At 45.3% G+C, this 15121-nt stretch overlaps 1 long non-coding RNA gene across 1 annotated transcript; it reads left to right on the top strand.

The window, feature by feature from the left end:
• Window positions 1-841: 841 nt before the first annotated feature.
• Window positions 842-8980, top strand: LOC102461690 (uncharacterized). The gene is made up of 3 exons (XR_332910.4): window positions 842-1016; window positions 1944-2023; window positions 8163-8980. It is a non-coding gene; the product is annotated as an uncharacterized LOC102461690 (long non-coding RNA).
• Window positions 8981-15121: the final 6141 nt, after the last annotated feature.

Raw genomic sequence — 15121 nt, 5'->3', positions numbered from 1 at the left:
GATATGGTGAACAGGCAGATGGACAGACAGAACAAGCAGTGCAGTCTGCACTATATGCAGGTGACCTTTAGAAACAAATGTTACCTTCTGATAAATATCCTGTGGAACACAGGTGTGATCTGACTGGAGCTGGTTATTTCATTGGCAAGACAGATGGGTCCAAACTAAAATTTCAGATCCAAAGCCACCTGACTGGTTTGGGGACGACATTCAATTCCTTGGTTCCAAATCAACCCCATCGCTTTTGGTTCTGGCTTAGGACCTTTTAAAAAAATTGAATCCATCACAGCCAAAGGTGTAAAAAATCTCCCAGGGAACAGCGGACCTGAGAGATCCTCTCTCTGGGGTTGAACTGTATCTCGCTGGCAGTCTATGTCTCTTTCATCTATTTCCCTTCCCAAGTGCACTCCCCATAGCCCCGCTCACTGTCTGCACCCCAAGAGCACTTTGCCAGCCTTGACACAGCATAGCTCTGGGCAGCATCATAATGAACTAAGTAGGCTTCTGAGCCTAGGCAATCAGAGTGAATTTCCCCTGCTCAAAGCAAGAGGCTGCTGGGAAGCTGGCAGTGAAGAGGCTCCCCCCATGTCGACATTAGCTGGAATACAAGATGTGGGGCCTGGTTACCAGTTCTGCTGATGCCTTGGGGCCTGTTCTAATCTGCAGGGTATTCTCAGTGCAAGGGAGCATCTGTTCAGTTTGCACGGACCCCCTCCAGCTTTGCATTAGCAGCAATTTATGAGCTTTGCACCCTGTGAGAGGGACAGAGCCATAGCTGCTGCTGCTGCATTTCACAACTCTGACATGTTGTCACTCACATCCAGACATTTCCTGTTATCTAACCTCAGTCTTATCTTCCCCATTTTCAGCTTCCTCTTGAAGGAGGAGAGGCCCCTTCAAAAACGAGTGCCTTCCTGGGCTGAGCCCCACTGCTCTGCTTCTGCTCTGCTCCCTGTGTTCCCCCAGCAGGCCTGGCCCAGCACCACCGCACTTTCCCTGGGAGAGCGCAGGTACAGGTATGGTTTGTACCCGCCAACACCTCTGCTTGGCTCTACTCTCTTGTATGCTGTTAAAATGGTTGGCAAAGGGGAGAAGGGATGGAGTTTCAAAAGGGACACTTGTCTCACTCCTCCAAAGGCCTGCTACCTGGTCTTAGGGGTGGGTAACGCTTGGGAGAATGGGCATTCATTTTGCGAAGGTGGCAACAAACCACTTCTAGCCTGTCTAAAGTTGTTTTGGAGAATCTCTTTCAGGAGATTTGGGGGTTGGTCCCAGGGTGCACCCCTATTCCTGCCAGCTCTCTGTCTGCAGAGCCCTTCCTAGTAGCCCTGCCTTTTTTTCTTGGTGTGTCCCCTATGTGTACAATTTGGTCTAGATAATTTCTTACCCCAGCTAAGAATGTCTCCCACCAAGATATGGAATCACATACAATATTCAAGCCTGCTTGAGGCAGATATTTTTAATGAGGCAGTTGGTGGGGTTTCTCCAACCTGGAGAAAGACCATGCAGCTGGACAATATATTTTAAGTACTGTATACAGATGGGGGAAGGGGTGACTTTTGTCTTTTCTCCCCATACATCCTTGTCAGGGAACAAAATGCAGCTGATTTTGCCTAGGAGTTCTGCACTTAGAACCATAATTAATTTATGATGATGATGATTTATTAGTGACTGTGTATACAGCTCCTAAAGCATTCCTGGTGTTTTACAAAGACATAACAAGCATGTTGTTGGCCTTGAAGAGATTTCAGTCCAAATGAGACATAGAAGAGCCAGGGCTATAACTAGCAAGGAGCAGAGGGAGGTGATCCAGGCAGAAGGAAGTTTCCGCCTGTGAAAGATCATGCAATAAGTTAGTGCGCATGCCCCGCTGGCTGGGTCCTTTTCTCAAGCGCTGTGTATGTGAATTTTAGCATTTTCCCTCCCCTTTTCCCCTTTCTTAGAAGTTACTGAAGCAAAGAGTTTGAGCGAGCAAAGTCCAATGGGAGCGCAGAAGAGGTGGGGCAGAGGCCAGCACTGGAAGGTGAGTTTCCAGGTGGGATTTGGAGGAGTCAGAGACATGTAATACTAGCAATAATTAGTGTTGTATCAAGCACTTCTACATTGCTTTGTCGAGAAGCATAAATTATCATGTGTAAATTGCAAGTCTTCTGACTTTCAGGCTCTCAAGCCATTTTTACAGCACTCGCTGATCCCTCTGATTTATCAGACTCTGAGATTATCCGTGTACTGATCAGCTACCAAAAGATTCCCCTGTGCTTCTTGCTTAATCTTTTCTGCATCTCTGACTGGTGTTGCAAATTAGAAAGCCGGGGGTATTGTGTGCTTTTATGTCAGCCACAATGAGATGTCAGCAGTAAACTCTGGATCTAGTATTTGAGTATCTTAAAGTTTGTTTTTTTGGGTGGGAGGGGGATGTTTGTACCTGGATTATTAGTTCAAGTCCATCCCTGAAATGTAGTTTAACTGGCTGCATTTTGGCTAATGGTCCAAATTATCCGAAATAAATATTGTACAGGATTGTGAGGGTGAGAGAAAAAAGTTTTAATACTGGGTGCTTTATACAATTTGGGCCAGAAGTTGATACTCTTCCTTGCATGGAATAGCACCCTGCTCTGTGAATAGAAATCCATCTGTAGAGTAAATTGCTCCTCAAGTTAAGAAGGGATACCAGAATTTGGCCGTATTATTTCATTTAAAACAGCCGCATAGATCTGTGTGGTGCCCTGTTCTTCTTTCATACATGGCAACACAGCCCACGTACAGCACTGTACAAAGACAAACGGACATGTTCCCGCTGCAAATAGCTTACCATCCAAGTTAAGGTGCAAGCAACAGGAGAAGATGTCAAAACAGGGAGGGAGAGGCAGAAAGGAAGGGCATGTGATCATACAGTTGCTGGGGAGACAAATGCATGTACCTTGGTGGGTTGAATTATTCCATATGGCACTGTGGCTTATAAGCCTCTTTGGAGAAATAAGGTTTTGAGAAGAAGGTGGAGGATCCAGATGGGTTGGCAGAGGTAGGGAACCAGGTGAAAGACCAGAGGCAGGTGTGAGGAAAGGAGAGAAAAGGGACATTTAGATGAGTCGCTTGGGCTGAATGAGGAAAAGTGGCATTTCTGACAGAGAATATGACAGTGGCCTGGGGCCTACATCTCTGTTCTAAACAGCTGACATAAGTCAGAACAAAACAACCCTGATCCGGAGGGGAAACAAGCCATGGCAGGAAGATGCTTGGGGGAACATGTCAGTGTTGTTATAAGTTTCCCTGCATGGGCATCTGAATGGAGATCACTTGACCCCAGTCTCAAAACGAAGAGAGCAGCCCGAGCTGTTCCCTGGGGTTGCCAGCCTTGGTGATAAGCCGAGCTAGTACCCTGGGCTCAGCACGCCAAGCTTCTTGGGATGTCACCAGTCTGGTTCCGGGTGCCACAGCAGGAGCCCATCTCTAAGTGGAACGCTCTGGGCTCCATTGCGCCTGGCCCCTGCACGGAGGGAATTGATGTGGGAGGAGCCTCTCCCCACATGCACCTCTGTGTAGAGGCGGGGCACAGACTTTGGGCCTGATCCAAAGTCTCCTGAAGTCAGTGGGAATAAATATTTGGTTTGGTTTAGTGCTATTGGCCCTACTGGATTCTGCAGAGAAGGTGAGGATGAGACAAGACCGTAACCTACCTCTGCTCCCTCTGCCACAGCCAGCAGAGGTGGCCCCAGATTGCTGCAGTGGAGACCCTGCTGAGCTGGCTTCCAGGTGGCTACCTCAGCAGAGTTTCTAGAGCCAGCTCTCTCCCAGAGCCTCTCTGCTGCAGCTTCACTCTGCCCCCTACAGTGCATCATTGGTTACAGCCGCCATTCAGCCCTTAAACAGGAGAGTTCCAGGAATTCTAGTGCTGGGGAAAATGCAGCAGTGCCTCCTGTACAACCAGGAACCTCTCCATTGTAAAAAGGTCCAGAGCAAGCACACAAGGAAAGCTGCCACATGGCTTTTGCAAGCTCTGAGCTGCTGTTGCTCAACTCTTGCAAGGAATGGAGAGCTTTATTTACGGCTGACAGACCTCTTTTCTACTTGGATTCAGCATATGGGAAAGGCAGCCCATAACATGATCAGCCCTCATTAGCAGGGGGCAAAGCATTTGCTGTTCTGCAAGATGTAAGCAAGCAATGACGCTTGTCAGCCAGAGAGCAGGCATCATTACGTACTGGGCATGATACGTAAGCTGTTGCTCTGTCTGAAACGTATTAACCATCTAATCCAAATTCACAGATGTGCTATTGCAAAAATGGTTTTGGATACAGCCTGGCATGACTGCTGCCTTGTAAATCTCTAGCCCTGATCTTTTCTGGGGCATGCCTGGTACTTGTAATTGAATACTTTGAATCAAATCCTGTGATCTGTATTCAGGTCAACTTCCCATTGGCATCTACCATAGTGATGAGGGCAGATCTCCAATGGAATAGAATAGGATACAAGAGGATGTTTGATTAAATAAAAGCTTCAGGATTTGGCCCAGTGATATGGGGAGGGAGAGAAGGACTCAAAAAACCTGATTCTGATCTCACTCCAGCTTTAACACAGTATAAGTCTGTGGAGTTAAATGGAGTTACTCTCGATTTATGTCTTGTGAGAGGAGACTCCAGTAGCAGCTACAGTTGGTAGGGGGTTCTGCAAACCCAGCTCCGCACAGGTTCATGTGGATTTTTGCTCTCTTAATTTTGATTAGAAATTTGTGTTTGAGTGAATATGGGAATTGGAGATGAGCCTGCCCCTGAGCCCCGGTTCCGAGTGCAATGAGCCTGAGACAAGTGAGAACCGAACTTCAGTTCTTGCACACATTTCCCCTGAAAATGCAAAGAAACTCACAGTCAAAATGCAGGCACTTACAGGTTTGGGATCAGATCCATCCGGCTTTGTTATTTCCTTCAATCACCACTTGCACAGAGACTAGGAAGACAGTCCTGTAAAATTTCCAAGAGAGATCACATGAGGCTGATATGCTACACAGCAGGCTTTTTAAAGTACTAGCCTTTTGTGCCATTCACAAGGTATCAAGAATGCTCCTGTTTGGTTTCACTGGAAACTGTCCTATTGATTGTTAAGTCTGCTTTTTAACATCAGGCTTTTCCTTGGAAATACCCATTCCAGAATTCCTGTCCATAGTCCACCCAAACAAGATACCACCAATACAGGGTGGGGAGTAAGATCCACTCCTGTGTACCACAAGAATGATCTTTACTTTGTGACACCCTGTCTTATCTGTTGCTGACAGCGGCATTTTAAGCAGCTCTGTTTTTCCCTTCTGAAAGCCACGAGCAGAGTATTTTAAGACATACTAACAGAAGCAGTTGTGCTCATTTTTTTTAAAGAGCCTTCTTGAACTTCATGGCTAACTCCCGATCTGGTGTAGGTTAGCAGAGCTGCACTGAAGTTAACAGAGCTATTCTGATTTACACTTTTGAGTAACTTCCACATCAAACTTAACTGGAAAGAGTTTTCTTAAAACCTTTGGACTGCTTCACAGTTAGTTTAATGAAGCCTTCATTCTTCTCTCCCCAGGTGTATAGGGAGAAAGATGCCAAGGACTGCACAGTGTGCAATTAGTAATAATAAATAACTTGCATATAGAACCCAATGACAAATCCAGGAAGAGGAGCCAAGCACCAGCAGCCTAGTCCCTGCTATCACAGTTAGGGAACTTCAGCATTGCCAGAGTTGATCTGTGACTGTGGCTACATTAGAACACTTGTACTGCTGTTAAAAGCAGAATAGTAAGACGTGGCAAACACCACACGTAAACCACTTAGATTACTTTAACTTCTGCCTAACCCAATTTCACTTAATGCCATAACTTACTGGATTGATTTTAAATTGGCTCAGTTACATTGGCACAAATTTTCTAATGTTGACAAAATCCAGTCCTGTTGGCTGTTTCGAATGAAATACACCCCGAGACAGAGCACAAGCATAAGGACTATGCTTTGGTAAAGTCCCATTTTAACCCTTACTTGAGTGTCTACATAGAATTTGCATAGATCTTATGCTTACTGTACACAGGGGGCATTTCATCCTTGGAATGCAGGCCCCTTATTGTTGGCTCTTTGTTGCTCAAAGAATTTGAGATGGCAAAATTTTGGGTTCAACATTGACACGTATTTTTATTTTACATGTAGAAAAAAATACATCGGGGGCGAGGGGGAGAGAGAGAATGTGTAAAATAACAGATGGGTTATTAAGATCATCTCCTCATCCCAGACATTAGAATTCAGACCTACTAGATCCCCCTCTCCATTTCACTGCCAGTTTAACTCAGTTTAATCTTGCTTTCATCTCCTTTAAAGGTTTTCAGTTGAGTTTCTCACTGCGATATCAAAAATAGCCTGCTTATTTTCTCAGAAACTTGGTGCCACCGGTCATGTGAAATAAAAAGAAGAGATCTCTGACAACAGTGAAATGTTTCATTTTTAAAAATAGTCTGTGCTCAGGCCTCTATCACACAGCATGTGAATAGCACTGAAATGGTGTGACACAGGATAGGGTTCTTCCCCTTCCCCTCTGAAGCTGTGATAGATTTTCTTATAGATTTTCACTGCTTCACAATTTCAAGCATCAACCTATATTCTGAGCTGCTGTCCTCTTACAAGCACATACATGTTAGTACATTTTAGCAATGTTTTACCTCTTACAGACTTGGCACTGTGAATTTTTTTTAAGCAAACTATTGACTGAATTGTTTTTAAAAGGATGAAGGCAAGGGAACTGCCTCTGCATGCGTGTGTGCAGAGGAATGGGGAGGACAAAAGGACCGGGGGTCAGCAGTAGGGAGTTATGTTAGATTATTGGGAAATAAATTGTGCTGGCAGTGGGTAGAAATCTATACTTGTTCATGGGGGCAGGGAGAGGGAGCTTCATAATACAGGCAGTAGAGGGCACAAAAGGGTTAATTTTGACACTAGAAAAGAAAGTTCCTACGGTCATTCCTGAAGAAATTGATTCTTTCTTTCTGAGATTCCCTGGCTGTGCAGCAATAGAGAATTAGGACCCTTACAACATTACTGCCAAACAATGCTGCCCAGTCTAGGGTGACATGCTTGGGACTAAGAGTGGAATGAAGGCAAGAAGGCTGCTGCACTGAAATGTTATTGAGCTGTTTTGTTTTGCTTGGAGGGGATTTTTTACAACAGTGAATACCTTTGACGTGGGACTTTGATCTGATCCTGCTAATACTGGAGTCAAAGGCAAACCTCCCATTGATTTCAAAGGAAGCAGACTTATTCCCTACATCTCAGATAGGCCTGCGGGATGGGGTGTCTCTTTTTCAAATGCAGATGGCCACTTCCAAATCTGAGTGCTCAGTCATCTCAGCACTTAAACATCAAGGTTGAAACCCTGATTGCATTGTTGTCAATAGGAATTTTGCCATCAACTTCCATGAGGCCAGGATTTCATCCCTAATGCCTGCTTTAGATATACAGGCCAAGAATCACAAAGGAATTTGGGTTCCTAACTTCCATGATGGACCTGGGCCATAGGCCCCAGTTCAGCAGCATGCTTAAGAACATGACGCATTGGCTACAATGGGATGACTTTACATGCTTGATATTAGAAAGTGTTTAAGTACTGTACCTTGCAGATTTGGGGTTGCAGGTGACCAAGTGATCATTGGAAAGCAAAATTACAGAAGGGGTTCTAATTAAGGAGCCTAAATTTGAAAATCCAGGCTGGTTTCTCACACCTTATGAAAGTAATGAAAAATACAAACACTCTGTTAGATCATCTTGCGTGCAACCCCATTTGGTACAGAAAAGTTCCCTGGGGTATATTCTCCAGGCCATTGTCTAGACTATTACTTATAAAAAGGCCCATATATACCTGGATAGGCATTAGCCTTCCTACCAAGGCACTCAAACTCTACATCTGTGTGTGTGGCTGGTCCTTGCATACCAGTCCTTTGGGCCAGCAAGACACTCAGATCAGCTTCTGTCTCTAGGCATCAATCACAGCTCCTCTGGCCCAGCTTCACAGTTCACAGATCAATATATCTGATGTGAACTGGGCAGAAGTCAACACCTGCTTATTTGGCTCCCCTCCTTACCAGTTAAAGGGAGGGATTTTCCTAACCTGTAATTGACAGAATTTCAACCTTTCTTTTTCCTTCCATCTAGGTTGTCACATCACTGAAGGTTTCCCAGGCGATTTGCCCAAGCCCCGCAGTGCTGCACTCCGTGTATTTGACAAGCTGAGTTTGACACTCAGTGTGGCAGAGTGTCAGTTTGTCAAATACCCCAAGTGAGGCATTTGCTTAGCAACACACATCAGCACCGGAGAAGATTGATTATTTCGACTTCCTTGGACAGGAGTCTTTTATTTAATATTTTATCTCAGTTGTAAATACAAAGAGTTACCTAATAGCTACATATTATGCTTTGCTTCCTGTGCTAGCAGATTTCTTTAGTGCCCCAAATTCAGAAGCATTGGTGTAAACATGGATTTTAATGGTGAGTTTCTCCTGAAAACAGGGCCAGACTCTTTGTTGGCACACTTCCTTTGAGTTTCACAGGCAGAGAATTTTGCCCAGAGTTCCTTGTTTCTTCACTCTGTAACCAAAGATAATGCTAGTAAATGAAGTACCGGTAATGATGGCAACTAATAGATACGTTAATTTGTTGTATGACAATGGTTTAGTATATGCAACTAAGCTAACGGTTAATGCAGCTGGAATCACACTAACAATAGCATTGCTAATAACAGAGTTTCTTCATCAGATATGTTGAAATATTTTTATTTAATCGTGCAATATGCAGAGGAAATAGACTTATAAGGCTGTTATTTCATTTCCCCTCCTCTCTACCAGCCAATATAAGATTGTTCCCTGCAGTGAATTTGCCTGTGGTTTGTGGAGTCCAATTTTAAATGACTCAAGCAATGGGGATTTCATCACTTTGCTTAGACATTGTAGTGAAATAAATCATGTTTTGGTGAAGCCTCCTTCTCTTCAGCCAATTACTCCTAGTAAGATCTCCTAGCAGTGCTGCCTTGAGTATTTGCTGTAACTCTGCTATTGTATTGAAGATCTCCCAAGTCAGCTTAGATGAGGAAGACCTATTTATTGGCCTCCATTTTCAAAAATGACTTGCCATTTTGTGTGGGACACCATAAAGAGGTCTGATTTTTCAGAGGTTGGGGTGTAACATATTTAGAAAATCAGGCCTTTTAATGGTGTCTCGGGTTGGATACTCAAAAACTGAGCAAGAACTCCAAATCCCCATTAGTCATTTTTGAAAATAAGGCCACTGCTACTTTGCTATTGTAAAGAGTTTGATAGAAAACAACTCTTCTCGCTGTTCCTGGAGTGGAATCAGCAGCCACTTGTGCAATTAATTAACACACACATATACTTTCATCTTAACCTTTCCTTTTTTTCTTTAGCTTAAAACTATTTATTGTAAAATTATTTGGAGATACTGAGCATTGTATGAAGAAGGCTAACTGCAAATAAATTGTAGTGTGTTTCCAAGTGAATAGCATGCTTCTGAAAATCTACATTGGGGAAGGGGAACTTTTTTTGGTTGGGAGTCGCTGACCCATAGAAAAATCAGTCTGGGGCAGCACACAAGTGGGAAGCAAAACAAAAACAAAACCCCCACTGATTTGGCCCCTGAATGAGAAGCAGAAAGATATTCCCCATGTTCTCCTCGCACACCAGAGCTGGGGGGGGGGGGGGAGGGAGGGAGCAGGCCAGTAGATTTTGTGTGCTCCAGACCCATGGTGGGGTGGAGTGCCAGCGCGGACTCCCCAATGTTGGGGGGGAATCCCTGAGCTTTGGGGGCCAGATCCAGGCAAGCTGGGGGCTGCATTCAGCCCCCAGGCCTTAGGTTCCCCACCACTGATCTGCATAATAAATCTGCAGTGTGCATCTGAGCAAATATGGCCCCAGTCATTCTGACTCAAACTGTCCGTCCTGTGTTCTCTTTCCAGTCCCTACAGTTGACTCATAGACAGTACTCACATCTTAATAATAATACAGGAGGCCCCTGATCCCTCGCACTTACAAAAATGGTTGTAAGTGCAGAAGGGGATGAAAACCCTCGACTTACATGCTCGGCCCATGGCGCCTGTCGTAAATGAGGGTTCGAGTTACGACACCCCAGACTTGCGACACTTCCCCAGGAACCAATCACATCACAAGTCGGGGGCCTCCTGTAATTTTTATATAGGCATTCAGTTTTAAAAGGGTATAAGGTCCAGTGTTCTGATTTTCCATCTCTGATAATCCACAAAGGGATACATTAGAGCCATGTCCATGGAACTACAGATATTGAAGCCAGCTGAAGGCACATCTGAGGATTCATTTTAAGTCCCTTACGCCATCTTTTTTCCCCAGAGTTTACCTCAGACATTCTTACTACTTGGTCTCTCCCCCTTCCCCTTCTAAAATTTCTAGGAGCAGATCCCTCAGTTTCTTCCAGGCCTAAGGAGGAAGCAGGGTTAATCTCTTCATCTCTGAAGGAAGAGAATTAATCCCTCATTTTGGTGGGACAAACCCTACTGTCTTTGGGGCAGCTCTCCTTTCAGTCCCCATCAAGATCTGCGGCTTTTCACCACTCCTGAAAATCAGGATGGGGACAGGCATACAAAAGTTAATGCACCCCAAATTAGCAGACACCTCAGAAAACACTATCCTAAATGGCCGCATCACAACCCCACTTACCCATATAATTCTCTGACTGACCCATGACATAGTCTGCCCTCAATCCCGCTCTTGCAGGGGCACTGATATCAAATCAATGGCGTTGCCCAGATGCTGGCAAAGGCAGAATTTGGTTCTAACAGCCACTGACAAGTATTGTGCATTTAGTACACAGTGTTGTTTCACAAAGGAAGCTGCGGTTTTTCTCTGTGCTTTGGCTCAGATTCTGGAGCTGACTGGATTAGTCAGATCATCAGGTGAGCGACCAGTGCAAAGAAAGAAGAAGTTCCCTTGTTAGCAGGAGACACAACCATCCCCTTTCCCTTCTCCTTCCCCCTCCCCCTTCCTTGCAAACCCTCCTGACTTTCAAGGGAAAATGTCCTGTTCTGGCTGGCGTCTCCTTCTCAGAAATCACATGCCGGCTGCAATGAGGGAAGTAACAGTTCAGGGCCAGAAAGGAAGCTGCTTGGTGCTTTCAGGGCACAAAGCCTCGGCCAATACCCCTGGGCACTCTAAGATCCTCTCCAGTCATGGGCGTGTGTCTCAGCCCTCTTCAGCGTCTTTCTCCACTCTGCTCCCCACCCCATGGTTTGAACCACAGCTTCTGCAGGGGCAGCACAAAGCTGATGCTTTATACTGGGGAGGGGGGGGAATTAAAATTGCAGCCCCCTTTGCAGCCTCCAGGCACCAGCTGGTGCAAAGTAGCCACAATGCAGAGCTGAGTTTCCTCCAGATGCCCCTTGGAACATTCCCTTCTATTTCTTTCCAGCGGTGCATGACCCCTCTGTTGCACTTGATAAAAAAAGCTTCTCTGCTTCTCCAGTGGTTGCCAAGGAGGCATGGGCAGGTGCCAAGAGCTATTAAACAATAAGAGGCTTATTTCTCAGCAAGTGGCACAGAATGAAGTCTACACCCTGGCACAGCAAGCAGCGATCAACCCCCTCAGCTGCAGTACTGTTTAAATAGAATCAGACCCTTCCAAATGCTCCTCCAACCCTCTTAAAGGAGGTGCAAACTGCTGTACTATGACACAACCGTGAACTGTTTAGTCCATAACCCTGTCTCTAAGAATGGCCAGAAACCTCAGATCCCCCATTATGCAATACTATTCCAAGGAAAGAGGGAGAAAACATGTTTCTTCCTGTCCCTGGTTGAACTCATGAGTAGCAGCACACAAGGACTGACAGACCTAGCACTTGTGACCAACACCACAGATGCTATTGTTAGCTACAGAAGGGACTGGTTTTATAAAAGAGCAGCATACAAGTCATGTCAAGCCACAGGCTAGCGTGGGAGGCAAGAGGGAAGGGGTGGAGTCAGAAACACCCTCACGCACACAGGAGATGGCTAGGGAGTAGCTCAGCACATACCCCCAAAAAACAAGCAGCCGGGAAGAAGCAAAAGGGACACAGACAAAGCGATTGAGTCAAGAGCATCATAAGGCAGAAAGCAGCATATTTGGCTGAGAGGGGGGGAGCTAAGAACCTTTCTCACACCTTTCAAGGAAGGAATGTTCCTCCCACTTGGTTTTTGCCAGAGATCCTCAAGCTCACTTGGGTATAATAAAGGAGCAACTGAAAATAAGCGAGGCAGCCTATTTATACATTACAAATGTTGCAAACATGCATGGGTTTTTTTTAAAGCCCATTTCCTCAAACCCCAGCTCCTGGAATCAAGAGATTCCACTTTAAATAACAAAAGGAAGCTGTAGCCCTCCTGCTCATGGAGATAAGCTTGCAAACATGAAGTGAGTGCACCCTGAAAGCTCAGAAACCCAATGGAAGATAAAAAGAACCCCAAATTGCTTTTTTTAAAAATCCCATCTCATAATTTGTATGTTTCAAGTTAGCAGGACTGCTGGGCATGCAGGGAGGCTGACTAAGCAGCTCAAACACTCCAGTCTCAAGCTCCAGCAGCTTTATTTAAAACAATAAACCCACCAGGAAGAGCTAGAACAAACAGGCTCCTAACCTCAGAGTGTGTGTATGGGGGGAGGCGGAGGGGGAGGGCAAGAGGGGGAGGCAGGCAGAAGGGTGTCCTTGCTTCTCCCTCAGAAACAAGCAGAGTAGCCTGACTTGTAGTTGAAGTTCCTTTCTCACAGGCCTGTCATGAACCTCTTTAACAAGCATCAGTAGCCACTCTTCCCCCATGGTTTCTGGGCCTCAAAGAGCCTCACAAGAGGGTGTTTGCATTTTTGTTTCAGAGAATCTCATTTCCTTTCCTGAGCTTCCTTTTTTTCCTATCACAGCCCCACTGACTCTACTCCATTCTCCTAAAAGCACCTCTTACTCAGTCTGCTCTGCAAAAACAAGTTCCCAGACTGCTACCATCTGCCCTGCCTTATCTTTTATGGCCATGCCCCCACTAAGCCCAGCTGAAGTTGATTGCATCCCAACTTGCTGCAGCTTTTAACGGTCCCTGCCTGAGTAGGTGAGGCAGAGAGGAGATGTTAGTAACAAACTGACTGAGGAGTGATGTTTCTTTATTAACCCTTAGAAAAATGCCCATTTCCCAGGTACATACCCGAAGAATGGCAAATAGGCCATGCTGTGCAGACCAGATCCATAGACCAAGCAGAAGCTCTACCATGAGGTGAGAGGTGTTCAGATGTAGGGTTCTGGTTTGGCCAGCAGCAGAGATGGGCACGGGTCACAAAGGATTTGAATTGTCCCTAATTTTGTGACAAAAGTTAGTGTGGGATGGTTGAGGTTGGTGTTCTGGTTCAACTGTACTTGGAGCTGATTGTTTCCACAGGCAGTTCTGTGGTCAGGCTGGGGAACTAGTGAAGAAAAGGTTCTGGCAGTTGTGCAGTGGGGAAGGACAGCAGCCCAAGAGGGAAAGACATTGCTCTGGGATGCAGGAAGCTTTGTGGGGTAGTGATGTAGTCTAACAACACACCAGTGCCATCCATAGCTTGTCTCTTCTTCCGGGGCCCCCACAAGTGACCTCTCAGCCAATTGATAGACCTATGAAAGCAAGCGGACCATCAGAGTCCATGTGTTCTAGGAAGTACTAAGGGGTCACAGGGATGACCCTGAAGAACTGGAAGCAGACTCAGTAAATAGGTGAACCTCTTGAGAATACAGTATTACTAACTCCCATGATACTTAGTGTTATGTCCTGGGGAGTTTCACAGCATAGGAAGAAATCAGTGGAAAGGCAGAGAGCTGGAGTAGGTGCAAGTGTCCATTTTATTGCATAGCACAGAACTCACTAGAACAAGCCCAGACTAGCTGGGCTGACCCCAGTGACCTACTCAGTTACCATAACAACAAGATCTATATCTACAACCCAATATACGGCACTTAGTGTCTTTCATAAAGCTCCAGTGTCGGGAGTCTACTGATTGCATGAGAATCTTGGCTTTCATTTTTTAAAAAACAGTACGTTTCTAGTCTAGTTTTTACAATGGTCTGATTTTGGGGGACTGACATGATTGTTTAATACTCGGCGCTGGTAATATTGGGATGTAGCAAATCAAACATAAGCAAGGAGCAGCTTTGCAGAATCTCTACGTATTGGCTTCCTAAGGCACTGTTTAGTAACAGCCAGACCAGGCAATCTCTTTACAAGCTTTGCCCCACAAGGACTCCTAGCCTCTTTAGGGATGAATGGGTGATGCTCTTTGGCCTTTCTGCAGATGTTATTAATTCATTTATTTACCACACTCATTTCTAAAGAACTGCTCACTATAAAAAGTGGACACCATTCACACAATGTAGTTGATGCAACACTTCCTGGTGTGTTTTTTGCTCTGTGCTCCATTTCAGCCACTGCTCTCCAGATTGTCAGTTGTGTTGGTGCATTTTATCATGAGCCTCTCTCCACTAGGAACTGGCCTGAGAGCTGCTCGTTTCTTCACATTGCCTGTTGGAATGCTGTTACACAGTGATAGCTTTTGGCCACCTACAACCCAGGGCTGGATTTGAATTAGTGTCCTTGAAGTGAAAAAGCTCACTGCACTCACTGCCAATTCCCTGCACCAGCCATGGCTCATGAACATTGTTTTTATTGGAGTGAACTTAAAAAAACAACAAATAGTCTAGTAGCACCTTAAAGACTAACACAACATGTAGATGGTATCATGAGCTTTCATGGGCACAGCCCACTTCTTCAGATGACAGGAGTGAAGTTGTGCCCACAAAAGCTCATGATACCATCTTACATGTTGTGTTAGTCTTTAAGGTGCTACTAGACTATTTGTTGTTTTTTAAATTCACCCTGTTACAGACTAACTCTACTACCCCTCTGAAGCTTTTTATTAGGGTTGTGAAGGAGGCACTTGCAAAAGCTCCCAGGTCTAGTGTAGTTATTGGCTAAACAGTGCCTCCTAGTGGTCTAACTAAGAAACAGTTACCTCGGGGAGTGAGAAGATAGAACTGGGCAGAGACTTTATCTCCCCAGCCACTTCCTCTCTGTCTCTCTCCTTTCATG

The sequence above is a fragment of the Pelodiscus sinensis genome, chromosome 13, assembly GCF_049634645.1.
Source record: "Pelodiscus sinensis isolate JC-2024 chromosome 13, ASM4963464v1, whole genome shotgun sequence".
Taxonomy (NCBI): Eukaryota; Metazoa; Chordata; order Testudines; family Trionychidae; genus Pelodiscus; species Pelodiscus sinensis.
The sequence above is the reverse complement of the archived record's forward strand: the minus strand, read 5'-3'. Positions and strand labels throughout refer to the sequence as shown.